The sequence below is a fragment of the Callithrix jacchus genome, chromosome 17 (genome assembly GCF_049354715.1).
Source record: "Callithrix jacchus isolate 240 chromosome 17, calJac240_pri, whole genome shotgun sequence".
NCBI classification, from domain to species: domain Eukaryota; kingdom Metazoa; phylum Chordata; class Mammalia; order Primates; family Cebidae; genus Callithrix; species Callithrix jacchus.
The window spans coordinates 55,554,227-55,573,509 of NC_133518.1; the positions used below are offsets into that span (position 1 = coordinate 55,554,227).

A 19,283-nucleotide genomic window follows, 5' to 3' on the forward strand; every position below is an offset into this window, starting at 1 on the left:
AGCAGTCACTGGCTGTGTGACAATGTTATTACTTTATGCAGTGACTGAAAGATTTGTGAAGTGAAAGTGGAGATTGGGAAAGCAGTTCAAGAAGGTGTGCATGAGGCGAGGTGAGGGAATTGTGCTGGATCACGTTTTGGGCACGAAGCATCCCACAGTGGTATGCATGGACCTTTGCAATGTGACTTTGCTAGTCCTCTATCCAAATACCCTCTTAAAACTGAGCTGGCCCTGTGACTTGCTTTGACCAATAGAATGTGGTAGAAATTATGTTCTGCAGACTCTAGAGCCCAGACTTTAAGAGTTTGTGCAGCTTCTGCCTGTTCTCATTTGGAAACTTGCCTTGTGTCCATTATATGATGATGAAACCCAGATAGAAGGCCACATAGAGAGAAAGGTCCAGAGCCTACCTAAACTTCCATAGTGAGCCCAGGTAAGACCAGCAGAGAAACCACCCAGTCACAACCCACAATCTTAAGAAATGTTGGGTTCTTACTGTTTTGAGCCACTAAGTTTCATAGTGGCTTTTTAATGACATAATGGACAACTGAAACAGAAATAATCAAGGTCTTGAATACACTGTAAGTATAGAAAAGTAGGGTAATCCTAAGCAGGTGGAGAGCTATTTATTTATCTTTCTAACAGTCAGTGGGCATCTAGTGTATACCAGGCACTTTTATATGTATCTTATTTATTCTTTCTAACAGGCTTATGCGATAGGTGCTACCACATAGATGTGGAAACTGAGGCACAGAGAGGTGAAATAACTTGCCCAAGGTCACATGGCTGGAAAGGTGCAGGTCTGGGACTTGACTTTATGTCTATCTGGTTCCAAAGTCCCTGCTCATGACCACGTCTCTATACTGCCACTGGCACTTAAAATGAACCCACTGAAGAATATTAAAAAATAAACTGATACAGAAAGAACACTCAAGCTTTATATCTCTTGCTTTCTGTGTTATTTCATAGCTACAGATGAATTTCTATGAGAAGGGAAGAATGATTTTTGAGATGATCTGTATTCCTATTCAGACTTCTGTTTCAGGAATTCCTTCTTTCAATTATTAATGTAAAAAAAAAAGAATGTTCTTAGAATGACTAGGCTTACAAGAAATGTAAGGCCTGGAAAATTTAAACATACTTGTGAAAAGTAAATGGATTTACATTTATTTATAATCCCTATCAAGGCAGAATGCCTTCTAAAGCAATCATTGACATACATTTGTTTATTCAGTCATTCAACACAAATATGTTGGGTACTTACTAAGTGCCAGGCATTGTGCTAAGCACTAGAGCTAGGAAGGCAAATGTGATCTGTTTCTAGCACTCAAGGCCTAAGTAGTCTAGTTAGAATACAAAATTAAACAAAAGCCTAGGACATAAATTTTCTTGTCATCTTCCCCAAATTTGAGGAAAAAAATCAATGATCTAAAAAAAAGAATAAGTTGCCTTGCATTGATTTTCTGATTAATGTGATAGAACTGCAAGAATTCAGCCACTCTCACCAATCTCCTATAGAACCAAAGTCTATATCATTACATACCACATGTTTATTTCAATTCTGGTAAGTGCTAGCTACTCTCCCAAATTTGTCATCTAGAACTTGATAGCAATTCCTTTCTGCATGGAACTGTAAAGGAGATTCATGCTACTCAGAAGTTCCTATAAGGCAATGAGCTTCATTCCACCTCTTCTTTAGTGCCTCTTGGATTGCACATTAACACTCTAGCTTAGAACTGTATTGCTCTTTGAAGACCAGCATTTTAAAAATGAGAACCATATTAGAAAATTGGCTCCAGAGGCCAATTTCTAAAGTCATGGGGAGGGAATGTTCTGGCTTCTGCTGGGTGAGTTTGCGTGTGTTACTTATCTTCTTTGTGCTTTGCCTTCCTCCTTATAAAATTAATGTCAGTGTGGATGAGCTAATATCCAGGATCTTCCCAGAGTAAAACTTTGATGGTAAAACACACTGATATGCTGTTGGCTGTTTTCTTTAAGTACCTATGGCATCTTGTTAAGAAATCAGAGACAGAATTCCTCAGGCTAAACTTTATTTCACTTTTCAATCTTTATCTTTAGCTGTAATTTTAAAGTTTTTTAAAGGTAAATTTTCTGTATTGTTTTCCAGGATAAGGAATATGGTGTGTGTGTGTGTGTGTGTGTGTGTGTGTGTGTGCACGTGTGTGTGTGTTCTGTTGTTATAGCTACCCTTTTAAGATACAAGAGAAGATGGGTACAGTTCACCACAATGAGACTGACACTTCTTACGATCTGGGAATTTTGAGAAACTGCTAGCTTCAGTGTTAGCCATCTGCTGGACTTATATAATCCATCCAGCAATAAAACACTGGGCTCTCCCATATGCTCCACTCTGCCCCTGGGTGAAGGAGTAAACAAGGTGGGAGTTCACATATCTGTGTTCCAGTCCTGATTTGGCACCTGCTAGCTGTGTGACAAAGAGCAGCTTTCTTAATCTGAGCCTCAATTTCTTTATCTGTAAAATGAGCTACACTTATTTATGTTTACCTAGAATGTCTGGGATCGTTTAGGTACATTTAACACCATCTTAAGAGTTTAGATAAACTTAGGTAAAAATAGCACAATTAATACCAAAATGATTTCAGCATTTGGTAGGTCTATGTTCAATTGCACTTCAGTGGTTAAAACAGAAGCTGCTTTTCCAAACACGGTTGACCTAGTGCTTTGCCTGGGGGACCTCTGTGATATCCCTGAAGTTGCCTCTCATGATCCATACTGCCCCAGCTGAATTCCAGCCTTGTCCCCTTCAATATCACCACACTTTCATATTTATAGCTTCAGGGGCTGCACCTTTGCCACATCCTAGAATATAACTCTTCTACTACTACAACAGAGGAAGAAATGAGATGGTCTAGATGACTCTTCTTTAGGAGTTCATCCTCCAAAAGCAAACCTTCATACAATTTTTAGGGTGCTGAGTTACGGTGATGAGTTGTGCTGATGGTATGAGACACGAAGAACATGTACTCTAAGGCAGGATCTCTCATCCTAGACACTACTGACATTTTGGGCTTATTAATTTCTTGCTCTGAAGGGCTGTCCTGTGCATTGTAGGCTAATTAGCAGCATCACTGGCATCTTCCCATTACATGCCAGTAACATTCCCTTCCCCAACTGTGACAACAAAAACATTTCCAGATTTTGCCAAATGTCCTCTGGAGGGCAGAATCCCCTGATTGAGAACCTCTCCATTAAGGGCAGTGCCTTTTTGATAATAAACTTCCCCATTATCAAAAGTAGACTTTAAAACCAGAAATCGGGTGCAAGTAGTTTATCTGGGAGATGATCTTAGGAAGAATTGTGAAGGGGTAGGGAAGGGAGTAGGAGAAAGCAAAGCCAGTAATGGGTGAGCTTATGTGCAGGTTACTGCTGTGGGCAGCAAGATGTCAGTTTCACTGGGGACTTCTGGGACTATGCAGAACACACCTAGGCATGGCCTCCCTGAGGAGCAGGAAGGCCACGGTGTTTATTCTTCAATCCATGGGGCAGGATGCCCACCGCCTATCCTGATTCACCCCATCCCCAGACTTTTTCTTTTTGATTCAGACCCTTTTAAGTCTTATAACAGCAAAGCATGTTTTGTTTTTCTTTTTTTTTAAATGCCTGATGGATAAAAATATTCATTGTGAACAATTCTACTCTTTGGATTCTTAGATCCTCTAACTGTAGCTAGGCTGAAAAGTATCCCAAATCTCCCCAGAGTTCAAGGACTCTGTCTAGTGATTTGAGGCCAATCCTGAGAAATAAATAGAAAGAACATAGTCTGATGGCAGAGGTATAGGGTGGGTGGAGTGGCACTCATCCTTTATCTTGCAAATTGAATACGGAAATAATTGCAAGAGAACAAGTAAGACTTCCCACATTGTCATTTTCCACTAAAGGCACTTTTATAACGATGACTTCACTTCTGAATTGACATTGCATTGGCTCCTCTGACAGCCTTAAGGAGAGACCATCAAGACTGTGTCACATAAATTGAACAATTTAGACAGAGCTTAGACGACAATAAAATGAGCTTCAACTGGAATGTGGAAGAGGCAAAGAGATGAATTTCTTATTCAGTTTGCATCAGTTCAACCTTCTGCATCTCCTCTCATAGGCCACCTTGAACCTGTTATTGAACCATTTATCAGTTTGGAGCATAAAGAAGAAATCCAATTTTAGCAGAGAAAGCTAGAAATACCTGCCAATCATCTCAGCAAATGGTAGACTGGTGAGTCTCCTTTTTTATTTATTTACTTATTTTGTTTTAAAATGGAAATTGTTTTCTTAACATTAAAAATCCCTAAGAGGATACCTTGTGAATCACATGACTGTATTGTTTTCTGGCGATGAAGGCTTTGATAGACCAGTGCTGACTTAGCCACAGCTCCTGCTTTCCCTCTAAGGAGTTCAAAGCACTTTCAGTTACGCAGTATCTTATTTCATTTTGTAAAACTGAGGCAAAAGAGGAGAGGGAGGATGAATACACGTGAGTCTTTATTTGTCCAATTAAGGTGCAAAATATTAGATATGATGGTAAACAAATAAAATATTAAGGTACAAAAAAGAAGTGGCTTGGCCAAAGTAACCCAGAGAGTCTGAGAACTATGCCAGGAGCCTCCGAATCTTAGACTGCACACATTCCATAGATGTGGCCCATGGCCCTGGCAGGGTTTTCTCTGTAAGTAACCTGCATGTCAGAAACATGTGCAGGATTCGGAACAGAAAGCTCTACGGAGCAGTTTCTAAGGCCAGATTCAAGGTCTTTGGCATGATTCTTACCCTGATCAGAACAAAGTGCAAAGATTTCACACCAGCTGAGACTTTTTAATATTAAGAAACAGAAAATAGTCATTCCCTCTCCTGCCAGGCATGGCAGTGCAAAGACCAGCAAAGTTTACCTTTCTTGAAAACCCATGATCTGCTTTTCAAGGGAAGATGAAAGCGCCAGGAATAGACAATGCTTCTGAAACACTGGCTGACTTTTGAATATTCATGACTATTCTGATGCAAATGGATATCTCAAATTGAGCTGTTTTTGCCGAGGTGCTGTTGGAAATGTATACGCTTATGAAATTGCCTTCCTAGTTCTGCAAATCTCCAAGAATTACTTCCTTTGCCTATTTATAATTCTCCTAGAAGGATTCCCAGGTGTCAGCCTTGGGCTGGAGTTTTAGCTGGTTTGTTTTCACCAAAAACTAGGGCTACAGTTCAGCTTAACCCAATAGGAAAGCCTTACTTTGTTTTATAGTAGCCCAGATCTGATAGGCCCTCCTTGTTCTGCCAGCGGCCAGAGGCTTATCATACATCAAATTGTTTTTACTTTGAGGTAACCTCAAACCAAAGCTCACTGTTCCCTGAAGAACAAAGAGAGAGTGAGAACATTGAGCCAGTGCTTGGGAGTGCTCAGATGGTCAGGAAGCCAGGAGGCTTGTTCGGATTTTGTTGACACTATGCACTACAAGGGTCTCACTGTGGTGGGCATTGGGTGTGGCACGTGGCTTTGCCGGGTCAAAAGACTTTGGAGAAGACACATAGACTTCACGGACTGATGGAGACTTTAGAGACCTCTAAAGCGCAGTGAGTGTTTCTGTTTTTCCTGGGTAGCTCCTTCCCTCTTCAGGCTGGATTCAGAATCAGTGATTGCTGGTGAGGCCCAGGACAAAAATGGGAGGCAGGAAGCGATGGTCATCCTAGAGGAAAAACATGGGTCCTTGTGAAGTCAAGGATGGTTTCTGAGAGGAGAGGACAGTTGCTGAGCTCTGTGGCCAATGAAGGAAGCTGTTGGGAGCCTCCCATGTCTCTCAGTAGGTGGGGTGAGCTTCTATGCCTCAGATACCTGCTGGGATACGGCAGGGAAGCCTTGTTCCAGGGCAGTAGGGTCCCACTAGAGGAGAAGATGCTCTCTTCCAGGACTTTAATCTGCCTGGTCTCCTGGGACTGTCCCTAGGACACCTCCTGAAAGGCCATGAACCTGGCCTCTGTCTCCATCCTTGTGTAGTCGTTGGAAGTTTTCTTTCTTGCCTCCCTGTCTTTCTCTCCAACACAGATTTCACCCACAAATACTCCATGGGTCCCTATCCCTGTGCCCATGGAGAGGACCCTCCTTTCCACACCCAACTTGTGTTTATTGAGTAAGCACTTACTCTGCTCCAGGCCCTGTGCAAGACTGGGGACACAAAGCAAATTCAAGGCAATCTTCTTCTGTTCAATGCTTCTTGGTCTATGGATCCAAACTTCTTTTCCACCCCCAATCTGTCTCTGTTCCATGGTTATTCTCTTGCCATATCTTTTCCTGGGTGTTTTCTTTACCTGGAGTGCCCTCTCCTCTCAGCTCCAATTTTGCAAAGCCTACGCTCACTTCTCAGGCACGCAGGAGTTGCTTTTCCATTCAGCCTCCTCTGGTTTTTTCCTTTTCTCCCAACTTCTGTGTCATATCTGTTTGGTGTAATTTAGTGCAAAATTTTAAATGGCCTTCCTTTGTCTAGTGACTATTTTGGGTGTGTAAACTAGTCTGGTCTCCTTAACAAATACATCAATTCTTCAAGGGTTGGAGCCCTATTTTACAATAATTCTGAATCTCTTCTCAACTCTCCATTCCCACTCCAGCACCCACAAAAAGCTGAGGTTGGTTATTAGAGTCAGAGTGACTCTCACGAGGACAGTGCACTGCTCTGGGAATCACACAAGGCTGTGAAGTAGGAGGTGTGGTTCATTGAGGACCACCCATGTAGCAGTTTACCACAGCCATAATTTAGCCAGGGTGCCACAGCTAGTAAGTATGGAGGCTGGAAACTGGAGCACTCTGCTTCAGAATCTGTGGTCTTAATCAACATGCAGCTCTCCTCAAGAATGTTTCCATGATCTGTTATCAAACTAGGGACTTAAAGCAGCATATATTGTATTATGCCCATTGATTTAGTAAGCTATGAATTCAGATAGCTCACAACAAACATGGGTCATCTGTACTTCACAGTGTCTAGGACCTCAGCTGGGATGACTTAAATTTCTGAGAGTTGGCTGAGATGGTTCAACTGGAGTAATACGTGTGGGGTCTTGGTTCTCACTCTCTGATGGGTTCCTCAGTTCTCTTCCCTGTGATCTTCCCACATAAGCCCCAGCATTGGGCTTTTTTCACAGCATGGTGGTCTTGAGTACTCAGATTTCTTACACAGTGGCTGACTTCTCTTTAGAGAACAAGATGACCTCTTAAAGAGGTCATATTCTATTGGTCAAAAAATGTCACAAGGCCAACCTAGAATCACAGGAAGGAGAAATGGACTCTACTTCTTGATGACAGAAATGATATGAATGTTCACAGAGGGAAGGAATTGATGGTGGCCGTATTTGGAGACTCTACCACAATATGCTTAAGGATTAAAATACTTAATACTAAGGTTTTTTTTTTTTAATAGACTTTATTTTTTAGGGAATTATTAGATTCACAGAAAGTACTGAGAGAAAGGTACAAGAATTTCCTATATATTCTCTGTTCCCACACATGCATAGCCATTATCAGCATCCTGAACAAGTGGTACATTTATTGCAGTTGATGAACCTACATTGACACATCATTATCATTCAAAGACCAGAGTTTACATTAGGATTCACTGTTGATGTGCATTTTATGGGTTTAGACAAATGTAAAATGACATGTATCCACCATTGCAGTGTCATACAGAGTAGTTTCATGGCCCTAAAAATTCTCTGTGCTCCTACTATTTATCCCTTTCTCCCTCCTAACCCCTGGAAACCACTGATCTTTTTCATTGTCTCTGTAGTTTTGCTTTCTTCAGATTGTCGTATAGTTGGAATCATACAATATGCAACCATTTGTCTTCTTTCACTTAGTAGTATGCATTTAAGTTTCCTCCATGTCTTTTTGTGGCCTCTTAGGTCATTTCTTTTTAGTGATGAATAATATTCCACTGTCTGGATGCAGTTTATCCATTCACCTACTGAAAGCCATCTTCATTGCTTCTAAGTTTCGACAATTATGAATAAAGCTGCTAGAAACATTTGTGTGCTGGTTTTTGTGTAGACATACATTTCAACTCTTTTTGGTAAATATCCAAGAAGCATGATTACTGACTTGAATTTCAGGTTTTAAAGTTAGTCAAGCTGAAGAAAAAAAAAGTTAATAACATGAAACCAAGCCACTTGAAAATTTCTGCAAAACTATCAGAAATTTCTGGTTTTGTAGATCAGATTCCAATATTGGTAAGTTTATGGGTTTAACCTCAAAGTACAGTGGTCCTAGGATATGGCAAAGATCTCAGTAGTGTTATGCAAATATCTAAAGTTTGGGAAACATCTTCTAGTTGAAGTATTTTACCTTTTAGTGACTTTTATTCCCTCACGTGTCTTTGTTTGACTAAAACTTGGAAGATGCCTATATGGACAATGCGTTTTGGTGGTGGCGGTGGTGGTGATGGTTGGAAAGGGAATGATGTAGACTATAACATGTCAGGTGCCCATTGAACATGGAAATTCATCCAAATGCCCTTGGCCCAAGGGACCACAGACTTCCCTGGGTTTACTACAAGCCAGACACCTGAAATAGCTGGCAGACTCTTTCAACTTCCAAGGGAGAATGTATTTGATTCTTTTTGATTCCCAATAGCAGCAGTATTTTCTATATCTTCAGATATGTCAAAAGAAACTCCATCAGCTTGGTGAGACATTAAAACCATTTTCTGGCATAAGTTTGTGCAAGAAATTGGAAAATGAATCATTTGAACATTTGGTTATAAGGGGAGTGCATCTGAGGAGATTGTTCTCCAAAATAGACTGCCCAACAATCGAAGAGACTTGTTAAACTAGGCTCTGACAACGAATCAGAACTTCAGAGATTGGGAGGGTAGAGTTTAGACACTTTAGAGACTTTTATTCTGTAGTTGGTCTCTACTCGGTTAAAAAACAATTCCCTCATCACCTTGCTAGCTGTGGACCTTCAATTAAAGTATTCCAATGTTGTTTGAAGGTTGGGAATTGGTAAAATAATTTTAGGGCTGCTTTCTTTCGTCTCAACTCTTTCTGAGTGAAATCTGTAGGAGAAAATTTTTATTCAAAAATAGCATCCAAAGTATTTAAATGTTCCAAGTAAAGTTAGCCCCAAGTCCACAGCTCCCCTCCAAAATGAAAACAAAAACAAAACCCCAAAATACTCCAAACCATTTTTTTCCAATGGAATTTCCTGAAGAAAGGCTTCAAAAGGTCTAGCTACCTCCAAGACGGCTTAAGTCACACTCTTCCCTTAAGCCTCAATAATGTACTTGCCTCATGTTCTCAGTAGCTTCTCAAGTTATTTTGGCTGCTCAGCTCTGACGGTTAAATAAAAACTTGATGATAGAAGAGGTTTCATTATGTGTGTGAACATAGTTTCTTCAGCTGATCAGTAACGGCAGACTAGAAGTCATTCAGAGGCCCGGAACGCTAACATCAAAGCTAATTCAGTCCCTCACAGGTCACGGTTGTGACCACGGCTGTAGCCTTTGTCAGATGAAGAAATGCATAGCACTTCTGTGAGCATCTTTCCTGCGCAGAAAATCACACCTTAAAATAAGTAGGGATTGATTTCTCTTGCTCCCGTCTGTGTTTATCTTAGTTTTTTTTCACTGGGGATAAGCAGAGATGGTGTTGTTCCTGCCTGGTCAGCAACTCTTTCACACTTGTCTCTCCTACAGCATTTCAATAGCACATGTCAAGATCACACTTGTTATTACATGCTTATTACCACTGATAAGTTGAATTTGAATTTATTTATTTATTTATTTATTTATTTTTGAGACAGAGGCTCACTCTGTCCCCCAGGCTGGAGTGCAGTGGCACGATCTCAGCTCACTGCAACCTCTGCCTCCTGGGTTCAAATGATTTTCCTGCCTCAGCCCCTCGAGTAGCTGGGACTACAGGCAAGTGCGACCACACCGGGCTAAGTTTTGTGCTTGTTAGTAGAGATGGGGTTTCTCCATGTTGGCCAGGCTTGTCTCCAACTCCTGGCCCCAAGTGATCCAGCTGCCTCGGCCTCCCAAAATGCTGAGATTACAGGTGTGAGCCACCAGGCCCCGCTGATACACTGAATTCTCATATCACATTATTTTTCTCTTATTTGAATACCCTCAAATATCAGAGTCTTTGTTTAAGGATCTTTATCTTTTCAGGAAGATAAACAGATTTTACAGTTAAATTTTGGATCCAATTCTTAATTTTTCTCATTTTTGATACAAGTTATACAGATATAATAGATTTTATTGTGATTCCCCTGGACTGTCAAAATGATCTTAAATTTAATAATTTCTTCATCCAGAAGTTGTTTAAATATGCATTTATTTAACAAACAAAGCAAGAATATGCAGAATAACAATAATGCTTCCTCAGGAATTACACATGACTAATTTTTTGCCAGTGAATACCAACTAGAACTGAAATTGCCTAGTGAACAATGGTCTGCCTGTGTCATCATCTTAATTGCCAAATCTTGAAAACCTAGCAAAGAAAAATGATGTCTGTAATTTCTAATTATAAACATATAAGGTGGGTTGACCTTGAATGCTAAATTTCTAATTAAGAGATGCAAATAAACAGTCACATCATGTTTCACAATACCAGCCATCTGTTCCCAAAGCCTGTAAGTTCTCCCTTGCTGTAAGCAACAGTTAAGTAAAAGAGAGAGTCAGACATCAGCTTTTATAGCTAATATAGGTTAGAAATCATACCACATATATTTTAATGAATGTAATTTTATTACTTTAAGAATATTGTATTGCTTTTTAAAATGTGATGGCCAAAAGATCCTTGTTTAATACTTGGAAATGTATGAAGCAGAAAATATCCCCATCCCCAGCTCAGAGATAACCACTTTAGACTCTTCAGCAAATTTATTTTTCATCCTTTTGCTCACTTGAAAAGACGAGTTGTGCCTTCTTCCTTGTTGATTTCCAAGAGCTCTTTATATGTAATATTTGACTACATGAGATTTGTAGGTGAGACTGAGACTGAATGCTGTGAATGATAAACAAACCTGTATAAATAGGAATAGGAATAAACTCTCTACTAAGCACAGGATTTGTGGAAGATGCTTTATGTGTGTTACTTTTGTAGAGGAGTTTGCCCTCTTTGTTAGGGAATGTTCCTTCCAAAGACTGGACACAGTGATTACATTTTGTCAACATCTTGGCTTGGCTGTTTTGGGGACAATATGGTTTACAATTGGAATCTGTTCCCAGCAGTTATTGCCTGGATGGTTATGCTTTACAATGCATGCTCTGCCATCAAGGAGTAAGATGCTACTACCAGAGGAATCTGGGTGTGGTGACTCTGTACTATCCTTGAACATTTTCCTTAAATCTTAAACTATTCTAAAATAAGTTCACTATAAAAAAGAATGGTAAATATTTGAATTGACCAATTTCCCCAATGAAGCCATAAACCTGATTTAGGCTGGTTGTGACTATGACACCCTCCAAGGCTGACCCTGAACTCTATTAATTTAAGAGCAGCAGCAACAAAACAAAATCTAACTTTGGATGATTTTCTAGGGAGGCTGAGGTTAAGGTTGATAGTCGTTGTGACTGTATGGCCAGACCAATGAAAACAGTGAGCTGGTAGGGAACATAAAGATGACTCTATTAAACGATTTCATTTTGCAGACGAAGAAATTGAGGCCCAGAGAGAAGAAGGCATTCACCTGGGGTTTTGTGAACACTGAACTTGAACACAGATTTTCTGCCTTCTAATTCAGGGTTCATTCTCCTCCCTCATGTTTCTTCCTGAACCTTTCTGCTCAACACAAAACTTGCTTTTGTTTTCCTCCTGTTTTGTCCAAAGAGTGATGGGGGTGCCACATGTCCCAAACATTGTATTAAAAAGAGAGAGAGAGCAATATATGAAATTTGGGATTAAGTTGAGATGGATCTGAATACCAGCACTATCTCTGAGTCTGTTTTCCTTACCTACAAAAATGACTCCAATAATCCCTGTCACTCAGGATTCAGTGAGATTCTGTACATAAAACCTAGTACAGAGCCTGGCCACCCAGGACCCTCAATAATTGATGCTTTCCTTTCACAAAAACACATCTTTGCATACCAATGGCAGTGACAAGATGCCCTGGGCCCTTAAATAGCACACATGAATTAGGGAATAACTGTATTCATGGAAGCTTTTCCTAACCAGGGATCTTCCATAGAGCCAGCTACTTCTGCAGGCCTTCCTCCTCACCACAGTGTTCCCCGTTAGAGTCAAGGCTATAGTGAATGGGGAGATACTGCACATTTACATGGCAAATGAATATATGACATTCAAGAGACAGCCTCCTCCTGCATGGGGGCTGGGAGACAGCAGAATGACTAAATGTATCATTATTAGGATATATTTTTTAAATCACAGGCTGTAAGAAACACAATTTGAAGCCTTGGAATGTTCAGTTTAGTCTCTACATATTACATTGATACTGAATTGTCTCTTTTCCTCACAGCTGGTAAAAACTGAGATGTGTCTCAGATGGCAATTAATAAGGATAATATCTGTCCTCTTTGCATTTTAAAGCAAAAAGCAGAGTGTGCATTCTATGAGCGATCTTGTGGCCTGCCTTTGATGGCCAGCCCCAATCACTCTTACCTATCAGAGGCAGGCAAAGAAATGTGGCAAGACAAACCACTATTGCATAGTTTGTCAAAGTTTAAAAGATTTTTAAAAAGTCATGAATTAGCAGCTTTCATCATGGAGTTCTTTAGGAGACCATTTCCAACATTGCAGCAAGGTCTTATGAACTGTTCTAGAGGATAATTTCCTCAGGCTATTCTGGTCTGTAGATCCCTGAAAAACTTGTCTAGACTGAATATCTATTAGTCAGGATAGGCTAAATTTTGCTGCAATAACAAATAACTTCTAAACCTTGGTGGCTTCAAACAACAAAGGTTTATTTCTCAGTCATATTACATGTCCAGTGCAGGATCCAGGCTGAGAAAGAATCCACCATCTGGAAAACTGTCAATCATTCTATCAGAGGAAAAGAAAGTTCTATGCGTCTTGAATCAACAATTGATGCCTCAGATCAGAAATGACATATTATCTTCACTCACAATTCATTGGCCAAAACAAGTCATAGAATCCCACCTAACCGCTAGGGGAACCAAGAATTTCGGAGAGAAAACCTGGTTATCAGTGAGCTGGTCTGTTGATATCAGTTGACATGATCACTTATTTATTTTTGCTCATGAATTTATTCAACAAATGTTTGAATATCTGCAGGGTGAGCCCTGGGCATATAGAGATGAGCAAACAGGCATGACTCTGGTTGTTCTAGAGATGTGCAGGACAGTGAGGTAGAACCATGCGGGGCAGAAGTATGGGTTCCAAAAAGGAAGCAAGGATTTCTGAGGGGTGATCATGGAAGGCTTTTTGTATGGATGTTATGGGACCTGGACCTTGAAGGGTGGGTAAGGACTGGTCAGGCAGGAAAGGAGAGAGGAAGCAATCCAAATACAGGAAGCGGCAGGTCTTGAAGCCCAAGCTAATGTGATCTCATCTTATTGTGCAAAGAATAGGGAGCCACTGAAGGATTTTGAGTTGGAGAGTGACCTGATCACTGAGATCACAGAAGGAAGTGAGGCAGTAACTTCACAGAGCAATGGGGCTAATTGGCATGTATTCAAGTATGGGAGATACAAATCATAACAGTGGCAGTTCGAGCACTTACTGTGGGCCTGGCACTGTCCTAAGCCTTTGCTTGCATTAACTTATTAAATCTTCATCGCAATTCTGCTGAATGGGTACTCTTATTATTCCCAAGTTACAGATGATAAGGAGTGGTTAAGTGACTTGCCTAAAATCACACAATGAGAAAGTCTTGGTGCAGGATTCAGACCTAGACAGCGTGGCCCTGAGCCTGTGCTCTGCTCCATGAGATGCCTGTGGTTTTGTGGGCATGGGAGGACAGAGCAAAATGGAATATAAGATGTTGGGACATGTTGCTTCTCCAAGGAAGACTGATGGCAACAGTGATTGAAAATTCATCTTGGAATATAGGAGAATCCTGGTTCTCTGAAAAATTGAAGAAAGAGGAAAGAAAAGAAAGAGTAGAAGAAGGCAGTGTAGGATGAGGGCAGTTGAGGGATCTCCTGGGAAGCAGATTAAATGTTCTAACTCGACGAAGAGCTGAGAGGGAGGTGGCAGAAGGGTGGTGCTTATTGGGAATTTATTTTAAAAAGTGGACTTTTGAAACACAGTCCCTGACCATGTAACTTAACAATTTGTTGTGCCAAGCCAGGCACTTTCTGGGAAGGCGGTGCACCTGGAACTGAACTGGCTATCCAATTCCAAGCTCAGTCATTTTCTAGCTGTGTGACTTTGGGCATGTCACTTAACTTCTCTGTGTCTCAGTTTCCTCATTTGGAAAATGAAGCTACTTATCTCATAGGGTTGTTGTGAGGATTGGACCTGCTAGTTTATGGAGAGCTCTTAGGGCTTAGGATAGTTAGCCCTATGCAAGTGGTAGCTATAATTATGGTTGTTATTTTTTCTGCAATGTCAGAAATATTTTTAATAGCTTTACTGAAGTATAGTGGTATACAAAGAACTACAGATGCTTAATGTGCACAATTTGATGAGTTTGGACATATGCAAAAACCGGTGATACCGTCACTGTGATCAAAATCATAGTCACATCCATCACCTCCCAGAGTGTCCTTGTGTCCCTTTGTGTCCCTTGTGTGTGTGTGTGTGTGTGTGTGTGTGTGTGTTAAGAACACAACATGAGATCTTCCCTCTTATCAAACTGTGAAATGTCTAATACTGTATTGTTAATTTAGGTGCTATATTGTGCGATAAATCCCTACAACTTAATCATCGAGCAGAACTAATATTTTACGCCCATTGAACAGCTCTCCACTTCAATCCCCGACCCCTGGAAACCACATTGTATTCTATGCTTCTGTAAGTTTAGTATAGATAGCTCCTATAGGTGGAATCATCGCCAGAAATTCTGACCGCTCAGGGCAGAAAGGGAATAGTTGTAGCTGGTGGCTCAGGCCTCTCAGGGCGAGCCCCACAGCCTGGTGGCTGGAGTACAAGAGCTTCCGTGATGCTCCCGGTTGCATGTGTGCAAGCAATGACTACCTTTGGTCAATGAACTTTCTTCTTTTTCTAGTGACAAATTCCAGAATCACCGAGGAAGCCTTTTGATTCTAACTCCTATCGTGAGAACAGACGTGTTCAGTAGCATGCTTACTAATAAGATACCAAGCTGAGGGGAAACACGGAGGCTTATGAAAAAATGCTAGATACACTAACAAAGGAACTTGAGGCATAATCTGTGCCTCAAACCACACATGCTACCACCCCCTCATCAAGGTTTCGGTTGGTTTAAAAGCCTTCTCCTCAAATTTCCTGTTTCAGGGCAGACCTTCTATCTTATTTGTCCCTTACCACCTCCTGTCCCCCACCCTCACTCCGGGGGCATTAGAGTTTCTGATCACTAACAAAACTGAAGATGTTGAGACAGGTGACTTACAAGCAAGCCTTCCGTGAGAGAGGGAAGTCAAAAGTATTTCATTTTAATTTGAGAGCATACTGTGTTACATCTGTAGGATGTGACACACTCAATAATAACTCACTATATCAGCAATATTTTGAATTAAATCTGCCAGCATCTCAGACGAAATTAATTTCAGAGGTACTGTCTTTTGATGCTGGGGAGCCACACTGGCGACCCCTGTTCACCTATTGGCCTGGGTCGTTGGAATTGGCTAGGATCGGGGAGATGGAGAAGATGTGCTTCTCAGTTCTCCATTAGATACTCCCATGCAACACACCTCCATCTGGTTATTCCACTGGTTAAAGGTTATTTGGATTTACAAATACCTGTGCACCTTATGAAACTCTCACCATTTGTCTTCCACTGCCCAGCTGAATCAGAACCTCTGGGCCATCTGAATTTCCTGAAGTCAGGAGCAGAGGTGAGAGAAGAGGGCAGAGAAGATAAGGCGGTTTCCGGAAGCATTTCACCTTCTTTGCAAATTTTCCCAGAATCCTGTGGCCCTCCATGCTGAATGCCACTGAAAGATGACCACATAGAAAACATCATAAAGAAGTTACAAAATGTGTGCTTACGTGAAGAAGAGAGCATCTGAGTTTCTTCAAAATTAACTCAGAGGACCACCATTTATTTAATAAGCATTTATATTCAATGCTCTCAGTCTTGTCTGCACATTGGAATCCCCTGGCAAGACTTTAAAAACTCTAATGTCCAGGACATACCTCAGACCACTTAAATCGGAATCTCTGGAAGTAGGACTCAAGCATCCATAGTTTTGGAAAGCTCCCCAGGGAATTCCAAGGTGCAGCTGACATACATGGTACTGAGTGCTTTTTTTCTTGTATTTGTGCATTTAATTCTCCCAACAATCTTATAAAAGAGACTTTGCTGTGCCTCTGTCTCCTCAGCTGTAAAATTGTTCTCATTTTACAGATGAGGAGACAGAGGCACAGCAAAGTCTCATTGCTTTGTCCAAGAAGACATGGCTGATAAATTTCAGAGAGTGGATTTGAACCCCGGCCATCTGGCGCCAGAGTTCATGCTCTTAGCCAACAGGTTCATTTCCTCTCACTACATGAGAAATACAAGTTCCTGGCAAAGCCTCTTACTGTAAAGTAGCCATGAAGCAGGGGATGGAGGCCCTGTATCTGTTTTCTGGGAAGCCAGGCAAAAGATCTTACCAGGCAATGCTACATTTATAATTAGTGGTTTAAAAAATTTTCTACCAGAAAGTGCAGACTTTCCCATTCCTCCCACAGACTGAGGGTAAAATTTCCAACTTTCCTTTCCTTTCCCATATCCACCCCAAAAAAGGTCGAGAGCTGGGCTCCAGACGGAATTAAGTGGAGCGTGGGTGTAGTTTGTCAGCTGGGTCTTCTATTTGTGGTTAAGGTCCAGCCCATCAGGTTGAAGGCTTACCAACTTGTGTGTGGGAATGGGAAGCTCGTCATATGCTTGTCTTAAGTTAGTCTGCTGCTTTATTAGATGGACCAATAAGCTGAAGAAAGAGGATGGGGCTGCAAGGGGAATGGTATCTGGTCCCAGTTCCTCCCCTAAACCAGCCCTGGAACCCTAGTGAGTAACTTCACTTCCTTCTGGGCTTGGCCACCTCTTCTGTAAAATTAAGACAGATGGATTCCATTCAAAGTCACATCTCAGTTCAGCCAAGAAACATGTTTTGCTTGGCCCCACAGTGCTTTCAATTTTTTTGAATTAATTGCCAACATTAAACAATTGGAATCATTTACATAAAAATCTAGATTTCCAGATTCTTTTGAAAAATTGGAAGAGATGTTCTTGCCACACTGGGTCCTACAGAGCAACCGTGGGCTGGAGTTGAGAGGCATCCACTCTCTTTAGATGGGACATACTCTCCTCAGGTTTCCATTCCTCACCTGGCCAATGTCATTGTTTACTTACCTGCCTGGCCCCTATAGACTATGGTGACATCTGATCATAGTCCCTTCCAGAAGTTGAAATACCTTTATCCATGGGATCTTAAAACCCAAAAAGCAGGGGTGAAGTCTTATAGACTCAGGCTTAGTCAAAATTTTCATATAAAGATAAGGATGATCAAAGGAAAACTGATAAATGCTGATGTTCTCTCTTATATGCTTGCCTATGTTTTATCTTTAACCTCAAAACATATCATTCATAATATTTGGCATACTTTCTGTGTATTTTTATGTTCTGGCTCACTTTATGAAGGCGTAAGCAGAGACAAAACAAAAGCCATAAAAGGTTCTAAAGGAATTGCATGGTCAAGAAGAGAGCAGACACCAGGATAATGTGTTCTCAGATGGACAGTCTGAAATCACAGAGGAACTACCTGTTCTTCAAAACAAAATAATCTGAGATAAATTCCAAGAAAATACGTCAGGTGGGTGCTAAATCAGATTTTTTTTACACAGTCCAAATTGAATAAAATTCTCTGATAGGATGTGAAGTTTTTAGGGAGTTAGGTTATTCATTTAGAAACTTTCATATGACCAAAAGTCACTTGATGTCACACATAAATTTAACACTGTTGACTCTCAAAGCTCTTCAGATGGGACAATAATAAAAATACCATTAGAAGCAAATAAATTATTTTAATACAGTCTGAGCACTCACAACTTTGTTTTATGCATTTTGTTTATTTTTATTGAATATTTATGAAAACAAAAGTAATATATACATATATAAAATACAGTAAAAGGTGAGAAATGAGAAGTAAATGTCTTTTCTCCTCTTTTATTATTTACTGTGGTAAAATGCATGTAGAATTTACTATCTGGACCATTTTAAGTGTACCATTTAGTGAATTATATTCACGTTGTTATGTTTTTTCCCTTATCTTACCCCAATTAGATTTTTTGATATTCTTTCAGAAAGTTATATGCACATTTTTATATTCATGTAAATACATTTCCTTGTGTTTTCCAAAGCTTCTACATCACCATAGATCAATCTTGCTTGTTCTTTGCAATGGCTGCAGAATACTCCATTTTAATTAATAGACCATAATTTACTTAACACATTCTTTATTAGTGGATATTTAGGCCATCGTGACATCTTGGCTACTACTAAAAAGAAGAAGCGATTCCTGTAGTAAACATGTTGGGTCCATACATCTTGGCCTGTGTATAAGTATATCTTGTAGGTAAATTCTCAGCAGTCCACATACTGAAACATTCGTTTGGTTGAAACTTTTTTATCTGAACATCGATATAGTTGCCTAATAACATTTTTTAGATTGGGTGGAACACTCATCATAAATTATAATGACATAGGTGATAAAATTTCAGTGGTAACTTAGACTCTGGGTTTAGATGACCTACCTCCAAATTTAGACTTTCACAGACTAGCTGTGGGGGGCCTTGGAAAACTTGCTTATGACATCACTTGCTTCAATTTCCTCATCTGCAAAATGGGATTAATAATACCACCTGCTCCGAGGGTTGATGGAAGGGTTGCTGAATGAACGATACCTGGCACATAGTAAGCATCGTATGTTTAGCTATTATTTTAGGTCTCTTAATAATACAATTTGAGTTTGATATTTTAGATATGATAGCTCATCAGATACTTTTAATTAAAAGTTTTCAAGATCCCAACACTTTATACCATAATTCTATTGCCAAGGCATTTGTAAAACAGACAAAACCCCACAACATATAAACACTAAAAGGCCTTACCTGTACTCAATCAATTCTTGTTTTCTTCTATTTCCTTGGGAGTATTTTGG

The 19,283-nt window shown here is 40.3% G+C and overlaps 1 protein-coding gene across 1 annotated transcript in view; it reads left to right on the forward strand.

Moving 5' to 3' along the window:
• The first annotated feature begins 4,037 nt into the window (after positions 1 to 4,037).
• Positions 4,038 to 19,283, forward strand: part of PLCL2 (phospholipase C like 2) — a 267,523-nt gene continuing 252,277 nt past the window's right edge. The window contains exon 1 of the mRNA XM_035278046.3: positions 4,038 to 4,252. The gene's annotated coding sequence lies outside the window, so the exon portion shown is untranslated. The remainder of the gene's footprint in view (positions 4,253 to 19,283) is intronic.